General features: G+C 54.1%; 1 long non-coding RNA gene across 1 annotated transcript; it reads right to left on the bottom strand.

Annotated features, from left to right (window-relative positions):
- Window positions 1-883: 883 nt before the first annotated feature.
- LOC125614566 lies at window positions 884-14,473 on the bottom strand. Its single transcript, XR_007345152.1, has 2 exons — window positions 13,184-14,473; window positions 884-7,186 (listed from the first exon to the last, which is right to left on the bottom strand). It is a non-coding gene; the product is annotated as an uncharacterized LOC125614566 (long non-coding RNA).
- Between the last annotated feature and the right edge of the window lie 226 nt (window positions 14,474-14,699).

Below are 14,699 nucleotides of genomic sequence, written 5' to 3'. Positions count from 1 at the left end.
TGGTGCAGATCAGTAATGTGTTCTTGTTTCCCGTGTGTTGAGGAATAAACACCTGAGAAACACCAAGGCAAGCGTAGCCAGCAAGTTTAATTTAAGAAAGTTCTAGAGGACAGACTCCCTTGAAGAGGAGGGGTCCTCGGAACCAAAAGCCCATGGGAAGAGGTGTGACTTGCTTTCTGCTAGACCCCGGGAGCCCCTCTTTATTGTGTTCCCTTTCTTTCCTGTAGGGTACGTGAGGTGCTGGAGGCCAACGACCCTCCTTCTCTACTTGAGAACTAGCCACCACCCTCTCCACCTCACCCTGTTACCTACACTGACCGCCTGACCTCTGCCCCTGCCTCAGTTGGCTGAGGAATGGGACACATCTTGTCCACTGAGCCAGGCAGGGCTGCAGGAGAATTGCTTTTTGGCAAAGCAAGGGCGTGGGGGTCAGGACACTGGGCCCACTTTATAGAATCATTCTCTCACCCTCGTGTTCCCACCATCCCCATCATCTGTCCCCTAACCCGTCCCACTCGGGGGTGAAGAGCAGAGTGGGCTGCCTATGAGATAGCAAGGAGGTGGCTACTCTCACACTCCTTCTGCTCAGCACCATATTGAGGCCTGGTCAAGGTAATAAGCAAGACAAAGAAATGAAATATGTATATATTGGGAAGGAAGAAATAATAATGCCTTCTGCATTGTTGATAACATGAGTGTCTACATGGAAAATATCAGAGGAATCAATAAGAAATCTATTAGGGGCTGGGGATGTGGCTCAAGCGGTAGCGCGCTCGCCTGGCATGCATGCGGCCCGGGTTCGATCCTCAGCACCACATACAAATAAAGATGTTGTGTCTGCTGAAAAAACTAAAAAATAAATATTATAAAAAAAAAAAAGAAATCTATTAGAACGAATTCATTTAATCAAGTTCAGCAAAGTCACAGATTACTAGGTTAATGTACAAAATTCAATACATATTTGTTTGTTAGCAATGAACAATTGGAATCTGAAATCAAAATTTTAAACATGAGTAGCAGTCGTTCAAGTCCAGGTAGGATGGAGTGGTTTATGGTGGATGGAGTCTCTCACTAAGAACTAGAAAAGCAGGGCTGGGGCTGGGGCTGGGGCTAGGGCTGAGTGGTGGAGCACTTGCCAAGCATGTGTAAGGCACTGGGTTTGATCCCCGGCACCACGTACAAAAATAAATAAAACAAGGGCATGCTGCCTTTCTACAACTACACACACACACACACACAAAAAAAAAATTAAAAAAAAAAAAAACTAGAAAAGCCAGACACGGATACAGAAGGCATTTCTCCAAAGGCATCAGAAAGCTGCAGAAGCAATAAAGACTGACAGGGTTATGATTCAAAGAGGGAAGCCCACGGAGAGAAGAGCCGGCCATCTGCAGCCAGCGTTTGCCAAGTTTCTGTTCATGCTGGTTTAATGACCAACCAGAGATCAAGGGGCGTCTGATCATGAGAGAGCGTAGACCTGAGGGCTGGCCTTCCCTCCAAGTCTTGACAAGTTGGGAGGCAGAGAGGGTGTTCAAGAGCTCAGTGAAAGCCGAGTCGTGCTGGTCTCAGTGCTGAGGAGGGAGGGCTCCCGTGTTCCCAGCAAGCATGTGGCTTACTGTCCTCAGGACTGGGCCCTGGAAACAGGAGCCAACACAGCAGACGGCGAGCCAGCCCCCCACTCAGTGCCACTGAGGTCGGGCTTGCCACGCTTTATCTTAGGAGCCAGAGAATAAGGATTTTAGCAGTAGTGGCCTCTGTCCACTGAACTCTGCTGTTGTGGGGCAAGAGCAGCATGGCCAGCGTGTGGACAGTGAAGCTCCGCTTCCAGGGCAGGCTGCCGGCCTGCGGCTGACCCTCCATCTGCAGTTCTGACACCCAGCATTCAGGGACCACAGTGCAGGAACCCAGGAGAGAAGGCAGGATGGGGACAGACCAGAGGTGGCAGACAAGAGCTGGGAAATCCCTTTGATCATTGTGTTTTGTTCAAATAGAGGAAACAGTGGAGAAAGTAGATTAATGGTAGAGAATCTCATCAAAGAATCTGAATCTGCACAGCACAGACATTTAAGAATCTCTGCAAACCCTGAGCTTCCTGCTGTGCAGATCCGAGCACCGGCAGGGAGAGAGCAGTTCCTTCTGGCTGACAGGCCAAGTCGCAACTATCCTGCTCACAAGCACTTAGGAGGTGAAGCTGCTGTTGTGACCAAAAGTGGCCAGAAGCCACGTAATGCCTAACAGTGCTGGGAGGCCCTGGGGCCTCTGGAGAAAGAACCCAGCCTTGAGACTGTCTGCGAAGGCCACTCAGCCTCTGCGAGCCTGCTTTGTCCCATGTGCTCTTCGGTGTCACCCAGCAGGCTCTGCCTCCTCCACTGTGCCCCCTTGGAAAGAAGTTGGAGACAACACAAGGCCACCTTCACTGCCATGCCCAGGAGCAGAGGTAAAGGAGGAAAAACAAAGCAGAGGTAAGAATGAGGACGAGTTTGAAAACAGCTGCTGTTCGTCGAGGCTGGCACCTCATGCCCAGGGCATCCGGGCTGGGAAATGGACGTCTATGGCATACGGAGATTAAATGACATCAGAGGGAAACTGAGAAAAAGTTTGAAGAAATACCCCAGACCCATTGGTTGGTTTCCAAGACCACCAGGACAACGAGGCTGATGGCAGTTTGAAGCTGGACGGCTGAGGGCTCGCGAGCCCGGAGCTGGAGTCAGTGGAACATGCATTTGGTCCTGGAGATGAGGACGGAACTCACTTGATAACATTGGAGACGATGATGAAGACACTGATCTAAACTGAACTCAACACTTCACACTTCAAGTTTTCTGAACACTGTCCTGCAGTTTGAATTTTGGCCATAACCCTCAAAGAAGATTAAATCTTCATCAGCATGAATGTAATTTGTTAAGGCAGACTGATTTGCTTCTAAGACATTCATTTCCTTAAAAACTGACAATGCTGAACTACCTTAAATGAAATGCTAAGCCCACTTTGTTCTATTGATGTAATGGAGCTTATGGATTGAAGAGCACATCTATTTAAAAAAAGAGAGAAAAAAATAAGGCCTTGCCACTGTCTCTTCCAGGACACCGTGGCTTGCGATGGCAGTGTGTTCCCATTGTGGAGCCCTGCTCTTCCCAAGGAAGCATGGTGGTTCTTTGGAGAATCTCTGATTATTATTTGGATTGACAAGGTGTCAAGGTATCCCGCACAGCCCTGGGGAAGGGGAGGCAGGAGCTGTGCTGGCTGTGTGAGAATGCAGGTCTTTGTCCTTGGAGCCATGATGGCCACTGCAGGGCTGCAGCAGGAGCCATGGGGTCAGAGTTGTACTTTGAAACCTCCCTGGTGAGCCAGGCACAGGGTTGCACACCTGCAAACCCAGCAGTTTGGGAGGCTGAAGCAGGAGGATTGCAGTTTAGCAAAAGCAAGGCATGAAGCAACTCAGTGAGACCCTGTCTCGAAATATACAAAATAGGGCTGGGGTGTGGCTCAGTGGTGTGGTGGAGTGTCCCTGAGTTCAAGCCCCATTACCCCGGGGGGGAAAAAAACATCAACTCACTGGCACGGAGGCTGGTAAGGATGAGCCAGGGGAATCAGGAAATCAGGTACGAGATCACTTCCTTATTCCAGGGTGGCAGATACAGCAAGAGTTGGACAGATTGGAGATTTAGGGGATCGAAGCTGGCAAGACGGTGGGTATATGTTCTGGGCTAGAGGTTAGTGGAGGAAGGTGAAGGAAGAGGAAACAGGAGGAGGGCCCCCAGGTCCCGAGCTCATTAGCTGGCAATGCAGCAGGGCAGTAACCCAAGTGGAGAACTGGAAGAGGTCTGGCTGGGAACTGTCTGGGGGGCAGATGGAGCCATAGCTGGGGCTCAGCTGAGAGGGCAGGGCAGGAAGTGCAGAGGTGAAAGGCACCCTGGTCGACCCAGGGGAGTCAGGGTGAGGCTGCACCCATAGACCCCCAACCCAGCCCCATGATCTGGGTCCCTGGTGGGACAGGGAAGAGCCAGCCCCAGAACCACCTCCTGGTATCTGCATTGCTGCACCATGTCCCCTCAGGCTGTTCTTCCCTTAAGCCTCAGTTTCCTGGCATGAAAGTGGGGTCACCAAACAGCCTGAGGAGCGGTTGAGTAGCCTTGGCTCAGCACCAAGAATGTACAGTGCACTCTGGGTGCACTCCTAGTGGGTGTGAAGTGGAGTCTGTGGTTTTGAGTCAAATGTCCCTGATGACACACCTGAGCATCCTCCCTGGTGGGTCCTGTCTTCTTAAAGGAGGAAGAATCCTCCCTAGAATTCCAGTGTCTTCATTCCAGTGCTTACTTTGGGAAGGGCCTGGAAGATACCTCAGTGGCCACCCAGCTCACACCTGGCCTGCTTTTGAGGGGCTCAGACCCAAACCTCAGCTCCCCCACTGAGCTGCATCTCCAGCCATACATGCCCTCTGGGTCCTTGGAGGGACCCAGCCTGCTCCTGGGGACCTGGAAAGGTGGCAGGTCTGGGCTTAGCATTTCACTTAAGATAGTTCAGCATTATCAGTTTTCAAGGAAATGAATGCCTTAGAGCTGGGAATGCTGTCCTGGCTCTCGTGGATGCCTTCCGGCACTTGTCCTGAGCATTAGCTGGCTCTAGGACTCTCCATGGGGCCGATGTCTCTGGGCGGAGCAGGTGAGACGTGAGCACAGAGCTAACAGAGAGGGGAACGTGGCCACAGGAGTTCTGACACTTCAAAAACACCTGCCACACATCCCTTCCTAGCCTGCTCCTGGAGACCTGGAAATGTGGCAGGTCAGGGAGCAGTCAGGGGCTCAGCAGGGCAGCACAGTGGTCAGAGCACCCTTGCCCGTTCCTCTGCTGCTGCTGGGCCTTGGGCGCAGGTAGAGGAGGCAGTGTGGTGTGGTGTGGTGACAGCAGCAACAGCAGGGTCAGCAATGGCTGTGCTGGGGAGCCACACTGGACCCCATCTGAAAGAGGAGGCTGGTCCTCTGGCCAGGACCAGCCACACAGCTCTTCCCGTCACTCTCAGGCAGCACTTCAGCCTTCCCAAGAACCCAGTAACCCCTGCCTTTTCGACAATTCCTACTCTGCCAGGCCGGTGCGCAAGGTTGCTGCGTGCCAGGAAGGGACCAGTGGTGCCAACAGAGCTCTGCCCTCCACCCCATCACCTGCAACCTTGGAAACGCCCCTCCCAGCTCTGGACCTCTGCTTCCCTTCCAGTATTGAGAAGCTGATGCAGGGCCAGCCCCACCATCCTGGGCAGGCAGTGGCCTGGCTCCCTGGCTCCTGGCTGTGACAACCTCAGCCCTGTCTGCCTGCCAGAGCCACACTGGCCTGGGCTTCCACGCCGTCTCTGCAGGTAGCAGGGGGGACTTTTGCTCATTTGTTCCTATGTCTGTGTTGGCAGGCATGTGTCATGCTTCCTTACCAAGAGCACCAGGCGGTGATGCAGTTGGGGGGCCATCTAGGCCCCACGGGGCTCACAGCACAGTCCACACCACCCCCTTCAGATGCCCCAGCACGGCGTGGGCTTCAAGGCAGGCAGGAATCACTCAGGGACAGTCCTGACTGCCCCCAGGGTTTCTGAAACACTGCTTGGGCAAGAGATGCAGCTCAGTGGGGGAGCTGAGTTTGGGTCCGAGCCCCTCAAAAGCAGGCCAGGTGTGAGCTGGGTGGCCACTGAGGCATCTTCCAGGCCCTTCCCAAAGTGAGCACTGGAATGAAGACACTGGAATTCTAGGGAGGATTCTTCCTCCTTTAAGAAGACAGGACCCACCAGGGAGGATGCTCAGGTGTGTCATCAGGGACATTTGACTCAAAACCACAGACTCCACTTCACACCCACTATGAGAGCTAGAATTGAGACAAAATAAATATACAAAAAGGGAAATTAAGTATTAGTAAGGATGTGGAGACACCGGAAGCCTCATCCACTGCTGGAGGGAACATTAAGTGGTGTGGCCACTGCAAAAGATCGTTTCTCCAAGTCTTGAAAAAGCTGGAGGTGGTCATCATGTGAACCAGCAGTTCCAAATCCAGATGTCTACCCCAAACCCACCAGCTGGCACGTGAAGATCACACTGTCACAAGCACATGCAGTTTTAACATCACTTAGCATACAGGGTGAAGGCTCAGGGGACCCTCACTGTGCTGCCCAGTGAGAAGCCGGACATTGCAGGTAGTGCCATGTGGCCTTGTAGACAAAACATCTAGACAGGCAACTTCTCAGACAGGCGGTGGCCGGGCTAGGCTGGGCTGGGGTGGGATACGACCGCTCATGCTATGGGGCTCCTCCGGGTTGATGGAAATGATGAGGACCAGGTCGAGCTGGCGGCCATCCCTCACCATGAGTGCGCTAAGTGCCACGAGACTGGATGGAACTGCTAACTTCTTGCTGGCAATGTTTTGCTCCATTTAAAAGAAAAGTTGTCACGGGGCCCTTTGGAAACGTGAACAGGAGACTTCTGCAGGGTAAGCTCACAGGCCATCCCCAGACATTCTTTTTGCAGGTCCAGGCTAATCACTCCACTGCTCCGTGGCTGAACCGTAACTCACACTGTCTCCTCTTGGGCCCTAGGGGAATGTGTTACTCTTCCCTTCTGAAATGGCCAGCTTGAAGGGTGCACTTTCCAGAAGCAGAGTCAAGATTCCAGCCTGGTCCTACAAACCAAGTACACCTGCTCTGCACCTGCACTTGCCCACACAAGTCTGTGGCCTCCCACTTTGTCCCTGCTAACCACTGGCCGTAGCACCTGTCCCACCACTCTGGGGCTGGTACCTCACAGCGCCTTTTTCTGGCTGTCCACCAGGTGGCAGTGTAGTGTTAAGCTCACCACCCCTCCCAGTCAGGGCCAGGGGCGGGCAGAGTGGCAGGACTGATGCCAGGTGAGGGGCCATGAGGCTAAAGCTGCATCTCCCACCAAGCAAAGCCTATTCTAAAACCCAAATGCACTGATGCTGGGTCCCACACCTAGGCTGGAAGCCCCAGGGTGGGTCCCTTCCAGCACAAGCACCCTCGGGCTCTCCTCCTGGGACAACAGCCATTCAGAGAACCAGACCTGCCTCAACCACAAGGAAACACTTCCCTTGAAGGTGGCACTAAGGCCCTGTAGTAGCAAGCTTGTGTCCCTGCCGCAGCCTTGGCTTCTATGTTCCTGATGCAGAATCGAGAGCACAGGGTTTTCCTGTGGGAACTCTAGGAACCAAAGAAGGAAGGGAAATTACAACAGGGCTCTGGTGCTCTGAGTCCTAAGGCACAAAGGACTCTGTTGGCTCCTGCAGCCACAAGGAAAAATCTCCAAATCTGGGTGAGAACTAACAGCAGACTCCAGGGGCGAGCTGCCAAACCTTGCAGTATTCTTCTTTCAGCTGGCAGCAGAGAGACGTTTGCAAAGGTCACACCAAGTGGACCTCCCGTAACTTGAGGGTAAAATGCTGTCCGAATTCATTCAGAGGTGCTGTTTTCCCCCTGGGGTGGAATATGCTTTTCATCTGGACAGCTAGGGAACAGCTAAAGTTTTCCATGAACCTCTAAAAAGATCTCTCTTCCAGCTTTGTGAGGAGGAGGAGGAGCCTGCTGGGAAGTGACATTCTCAAGCTTAACACTCACACTCTTTTTCTCAAAATCTTACTGTTTCTGACCAGACATGCCAGGGACACCATCCCAGCTCTCTGCACTTCTCAGGGTATAGAGGCCCTGGCAGGAATCCACAGCCTCGGGAAACTGCTGGACCCTCACTAGAAATGGCACCTACCCCTCTCTGGGCCCCCATAGCTCCAGCATTAGTTTGGATGGAGATTGGCAGAGCATCCATGCAGGGACTTGGCCAGTGTCCCCAGCAGCCCTTGGGCAGCTGTCCCAGCTGTGCCTGCCTGCACACCCTTAGCACACTAGCTCCAGTCCCGAGGGCAGCCCTGTGGCCCAGTCTGCTGCGCTGGGGCCCCACTTTAAGCACATGAGCCTCCAGCCTGTTTCCTCAGGAGCATCTGGCCAGGTAAATACACTCCTTCCTCCTGCTGGTGCCCACCCCACTCACACTCCTGGGAGCTGGTGTTGTCTCTGCTCTGTAGCCCCCCAAAATGGTCCCCCTTTCTTCAAGGCCCTTCAAGTACATTATAGCATAAGCTGCAGAAGGGCAGCACTGTAGTGTGTCAAAGGCAAGAGACCCTCGTGTTTCCAGAACACCTGCACCCATGGGCTGAGTCTTTAGGGTCCCACAACCAGGGGAAGAATCCCACTGCTGTGTTTGACACTGAACAAATAAAGGCTGAGCTGCTGTCCAGTGTGTTCCTGTTGGAGCAGTCCAGTGTGTTGTCCATACGTGAGTGGACACATGTCCTACTCCCTAATCTGGAAGACCTCTTCTGGATGAGCTTTCTCAGGGAGCAAGAAGAAACTGTGTGGCTTTCAGGTTGGGTGAAGAAAGCATCAACTGCTGGGAAGAGGGAGATGGGAGACTCACAGCTCACCCGAGCACCGGTGCTACCCCTCCAGCGGGAACTGCCCATCTCGTCCCTGTCCTACCTCCAGGAGTGACATGCCTGGGCCGTGCCTGGCCCTACTGCACAATGACTGTGACAGGAGATGATAGGACAGACCAGACAGCCAGCAGTAGGCATGGGGTGCTTCTTGCACTTCACTGGAGTTACGCACACCATCTCTCCTCGTTTATCTGTAAACACAGGCCATATACAGGGGACATCCTGTGCTCTGTGTTGACTCTACTGAACTGCTCTAAGGGGACACCAGTCGACCGTCCAAATGTTTACTCACAGTGTGGTACAAGGGGGCAGTTGGATCTGTCTTCAAAAGTTCCCCCACCCTTTGGGTACTAAGGGGGTTTTAGGATCTGTTGCAAGAAGAAAAAGTCAGATTTTAGGGTTGAAGACAACATTTCAAAATCTGGCTTTAAATAAACATGGAATTAAAAAAAGAGAGCGAGTGAGCGAGCAAGGAGCCTCCGGCAGCCGAAATTAGAAGCAGCCAGCCCTGGGCAGGGAAGCCATCTGTGACTGTAAAGCAGCATGGAAATGTCTGGGCTTCTCACCCCGGCAGGAAAAGCTGGCGATGGCAGGTACAGCTCTGCTGTCTCCGGTGTGGAAGGACCCATGGGGACCCGCTCAGGACTTCTCCCAGGGTGTCCTCCAACTCCAGATTCTGAAGAGCAGAATCCCTTTCCCCACCCAGAAATATCTTCAACCACTTTTGAAGCACTGCAAGTCATTTGGGAGGCAGAGCAATCAGATGGCATCTGTCTCAGGGGACAAATGAAGGAATACAGGGGGTGTGAAGCCAAGTTCCTCTCTCATCTTTGCCCGGGGGCTGAGTGACCACCCAATCCTGAGGGCCCTGTGAGAAGCAGGTGCGCACAGCCAGCACACCCCATGCTGGGCAGCTGCTATCCTCTCAGCGTGCTCAGTCACAGAGGCACTGACCCTGTTCAGTTTTCCTGCCCACCCAGTCACTGGGCAAAGCCAGCATGAGCTGGCTGCAGAGTCTCAGGTGGTCTGCACAGGGGTAAACTTCCCATCCAGACGGCACCATGGCACCCACCTTCATTCCAAACCTGGCTGTGGTCCCTAAGGTGCCGTGTACCAAAGCCTGGGCTGAGACCTAACCCTGCCATGCACTCCTCCCAACGCCTGGCCTGGCTCTACCCTCGTGGCCAAAGCAGCCAGTGCTGTTCCTCAGGCACAGCCTGTCCTTCCTCTGGACCTCGCCCTCCCTGCCTCACCTTGGCAGGCACAGGAGGGCCTGGCTGTAGAGGGCTCCATGGCAGGCCTATCACCTGCGGGAGTTATTTAAGTCTGCATTGTCACTTAATGTATTCTGATAGGTAAGTGGGTGACCGAGCTGGCAGACGCAGGATGACGCTGGGATGCAACAAGAGGAGCAGCAGCACCCTAGGAAGCTCGAGGCTCGATCAAGCCCCTGTGCTCACCCCCACGCTGCCTCCCACGGCACCTGGAGTCACGCCGATGCGATGTGCAGGTTATATAAGGGGGCTGGTTGCTGGGGAACCTCTTCCAGCAACACCCCCCCACCAGGGCAGCAGGGCAGACTCCAGTAGGAGGCCACAGCTCCGTCCCCTCCACCCTCAGCAGAAAGGCCCTCTGCCCTCCCAGCCTGGCCTGTGTGGAGGCCGCAGCAAGCCTGGGTTGGAACTTTCCAGGCCATCTCTCTAGAAGAGCCTAAACTGGACCAAGCACAAAGGGCCCTAAAGAGCCCAGGAAGCCATGCCCATACCTTCCAGGCATGGAATCTCCCTGGAGACAGCCCTGCCCTGCATTTTCCTCCCAGTTGCACTCTGTGTCTCCATCCCAGAGGAGGTAACACCAGAGATCACTGGATGTGCTGAGCTGGATCTGCACCATCTATGGCCAGAAATGTGGCCCATGTTGTGGTCAGGGAGAAAAGCCCTGGAACCAAGTCAGGTCATGGACAGAAAACCTAAAATGTGGTCAGGAAGAAGGGTGGGAGGAGCTTACACCTGGAGGGTGGGAGGGAGGGGTCACCAGCTGGAACCACAGCTGGTGCCCTGTGACCTGAGGTCTTGTGAGCTGCAAGGCCAAGACCCTGAGGCCCCATGTACCTCCTGGACAGGACCCCTTTGCAGAGTGCTACCCGCAGGGTGCTGTCTGTCTAGCAGTACAGGACCACAGGGGCCACTGCTCCAACTTCTGATCACACAGTAAAAGAGAGGGGATGCAGGGTCTGGCAGCTTCCAGGGTGGAGTGCAGGCGAACTGGGGGCTTGTGTCCACACTGCTGCCTCCTTTTAGCAGGCTTAATCCCACACCAGTTTTATATTTGCACACTTACTGTAAAGTCTCCCTCACTGTCATGCAATAATGACCCATTAGGCTTAACTGAAATCCATAGCTTATTCAGATTTCTTTTACCTTGTGTCTTCTTTTTGTCCAGAATCCCTCATGACCTTTAGTTTTCCTGTCTCCTGGAGCCGCTGTGGGCCTGCAGTTTTGCAGACTTCCCTTGTCTCTGACAGTGGTGACAAGTTGAGGGCAGTGGTCATGGATTCTGTAGCCTGCCCTCTGATGGCATTTACCTGTTTTTCTCAGACTGGACAGGCACTTGGGGTTTAGGGAAGAAATGGAATAGGTAATGTGCCCTTTTTGTCATGTCACATGAAGGGTCCATGATGTCACCGTGACTTCTTGCTGGTATTGCCCTTGTCACCTGGCAGTGACAGTGACATTGGATTCCTAGTCCATTGGGCTCCACCTCCCTGAGGCACCCTCACTTTTTAAAGGATAGCCTCTGACCCGACTCTCTGGGCAACAATTGAGTGTTCCTCATGTCCTGTCTAACCCTAACACACGGCGGGCTCACTAAGCTCTAGGTCCAGTTCTCCGGACTCTTCATGCCCCTCCATGGCCTGACTCCTCCCAACAGGGCTATGCAGCAGCCCCATCCTGCCATGCAGAGGAAATGGCTCCTGGAACTGACTCCTTGACCCTGTGTTGCACCCTAGGCCTGCCAACACCCTGTCTGACCCTGTCCTTCTTGCCCTGGCAGGCAATGGCCTAACACAGAAATGGGGCCCTGCCCTGCATGCTGGACAAAGCTGAATGTGCTGGAGGCAGCTGTGACAGCCTTGCTGCTGGCAGAGAACTCCCCACCCAGCCCAGTGTGTTCTTGCTGATTAAGTGGCTGGTCGGCGGGTCTGAAGAAGGCAGCCAACTGTCCTGTGGGTTCAGGAACCAGGAAAACAGTGCTCCCCACACAGTTCTGCCTAGTGACCTGGTCAAGGGACCTGTTGTGCAGGGAGGAAATGGGTAGCAAGGGTGGGGAGGATGTAGAGGAGGACCCTCCTGACTCTGTCCTGGAAACATGCAGACCAGCTCCTGTGTCTTCTGGCCTCTACTGCTCTCAAACTTTCTGGTTACTGATTACAAGTGCTCAATCCAGGGGTGAGAAAAGGGAGTAGTAATTCTGACTGGGTGGACCCCTCCCTTGGAGAGAGACGAAGCTTCAGGCTGAGGAGCCAGTGTCCCCAGCGAGCCAGTCAGCATCCCTTCCCAGTCCCCTGTGATTTCCGCAAAGGACTACCCTCTCAGACCAAGCTCAGCTGAAGCTGGCTGGGCAGGTCAGCAGAAGATGGAGAAGAAAACAGCTTAAGGCTTCGATGGGTGGTCACTTCATAAAGGACCTTCTGTCGAGCAAAAACTCCCAATCACTGTGCTGCCTTGCCAGGGGAACAGCTTGCTTGAGATGCAAAGGCTGTCATCCTGCAATTAAATCTGAGACCCCCCTTCCTACGTGACGTTGAGATGAAGCCACTTACATAACACAACTAAAAATAAACTGGTGGAGACATGCACACTGACGCTCCCTGCCCCCAGCCCCTCTCCAGAGCTGCCCACCTGTGGTGCTGTTGACCTGGGGTCAGCAGCTAAAGCTTTGTGGGTCAGATTCAGGGTCCAAGGTTGCTCCTGCCTCTGACTCTGCCTCAGTATGGTGCCAGTGCACATGGAAGGCCTGTTGCTGGTGCACAGGGCAGCAGACCTTCTAAGTCCAGAGCTGGGGGACTACAGAGCTCCATGGCTACAGTGCTCTTTGGGGACGCTCTGCCCAGAAGAGGATGGACAGTCACAAGAGAGAGGGAAAACCAGAAGCATGTGGATTCCCGTCTGTCTCTGCCCTCAGTGATTCTTGACAAGCTGCTCACTTGAAAAAAACTGCTCCCACCCCACCCCCCAAGAACCTGGGCTTATGTACTCCACCCCCAGCACAGTGCAGAAAGGCCCAGACCTGGGCCATGCAGTGGATCTGGGATAGTGTGTGGCTGTACGTCTCTGTGGGCCCAGACACCTCTCCTGAGGCTATTCCTCCTGAGAGGATACAGGAAGAGCAAAGCGTCTCCACCTTGACATTTGACATGGCTTCCTTTTGCTCACTGTGGACAGGGTGTGCTGATGGGTGAGATTCCACACATGGGCCAAAAGTTTCTAGCCATGCTGACTGCCAAATCTTTAGTAGAATAAGCAGATTCCTCAGCTGCCCGACACACTCTCAGAATCAGGAAAAAGGAACAAGGTGAGGTTTGTAAATACCTTTGAGTGCCTCCCAAATTAAAAAGGGGTCGGGGCAAGGACAGCCTCCTAACCACGCCAAGCTGGTGGAGACACCCAGTCTGTCAGCCCACCTACCACTCGCAGGCCTGAGTTCTTACCTTGGTACACAACACCTCCACCTGGGCCACCCACACTGTGGGTGCATGTCCTTGGATGCTGGAGGTGCAGGACAGACAGAGGCAGGCCCTGATTGTCCTCCATGCCCAGGGAGTCCTGCCCCAAGCCTGTGAAGTGAAAGGTGAGATATGTGCTCATTCTCACTCTCTGCAGGGTTTCCATGGGCTCTCTTCTCACCACTGGCTTCTGTGCCAGCTGTCCAGACTCCTGCCCAGCTGCTAGATGAAGGGTACAGCCCAGGCCTGAGGATGCTGGAAGGCACGCTGGGTTCCAAGTTGGTCACTGAATGTGTTTTACCCCTGGAGAGGAGCAGGGTGGCCACAGGGGGAGCAAGCCCAGGACAGTAGTACTCCAGGAGCTTCCAGAAGGTGAAGTGGGCCAGGGCTATGGGAGCTCTTTTGGAAGGGCTCTCCACTCTCTCCTGTCTTATGTCTCCTGGGAGCAGAAAGTGCATGAAAATTCTCCCCAGGTAGTGAGGAGACATCCCCGCCCCGTTTTTGCTGCCAGCCTCCATCTGTCATTCTGGTCCCAGACCCTCACTTTCCTTGGGTAAGCAGGGGTTCCTGCCTCTATTGGTCCCTGACCCAGTTCAGGTGGGCAAAGGTCAGTCCTAGGGCCCAGGTGTTAACATCAGTAGGATGTACATGCATTGCACCACGCTGATCCACAGCCAGGCGAAAGAGGTGACGCTTGACACTTAGCAGTCTCAGGAGCCAATCAATACATGCCCTCATTTGTAAGATCCACTTTGAGCTGGTTTTCTGTAACAACCAAAAAAACCTAAGAAAATAAACACACAGGGATGGACCCTAAAACACTATAGTGACAGAGAAGAAAAGGGGAAGGTGGGGGCCCACAGCTGGAAGGAAAGACGCCAAGGGAGAGGAGGCAAGCTGTGGCCCTGTGCTCCTGAATCCCACTTCCCTTTTCTTCTTCCACCACGTGAAGCAGGGCAGTGCAGGGGGGCCTGCCGGAGTCCCTCGCTGTGTCTGAGAGTCTGACATCTGCCGTGTGAACCTCTGTCCTCTGGGTGCCTGTTCTTGTTGAAGGGATGAATGGGTGACCGGCTGTCCAAGAACAGGACGCTGGCAGGGGTGTCAGGCGTAATTCAAGGGGAGCGTGCTCTGGTGTTTTACAACGTAAGGCAAATAACTCCTCTATGTTCGTCTAATTTATGTAAATATTCCTCCAAAGGAATCGTACTAGGAACCCCGTGTGCCAACACGCCCGGTGGCCACCAGCAGCACCTCCCAGCGCCTTCCCTAAACCCCGGTCAGCTCCCAGCTCCCTCCCCAGAGCCCCCTCCTCCCTGCCTCCCGGATGCTCTCCCCCACCCCCTCCCCTCTCCGCAGAGGCCCCCAGGGTCCTCCTGCCCAGACCGCCAGCCTCCAGAGTCCTACCTCCAACTGCCCCTGAGCCCGCCCACCTCAGGTCCTGCCCGAGAAACCCTCCCCAGGGTCCTCCCGGGGGTCCCCTCCTCACAGAAGGCCGGCCGGG

The sequence above is a fragment of the Marmota marmota genome, unplaced genomic scaffold (genome assembly GCF_001458135.2).
Source record: "Marmota marmota marmota unplaced genomic scaffold, marMar, whole genome shotgun sequence".
In the NCBI taxonomy this organism is placed as follows: Eukaryota; Metazoa; Chordata; class Mammalia; order Rodentia; family Sciuridae; genus Marmota; species Marmota marmota.
The sequence above is the reverse complement of the archived record's forward strand: the minus strand, read 5'-3'. Positions and strand labels throughout refer to the sequence as shown.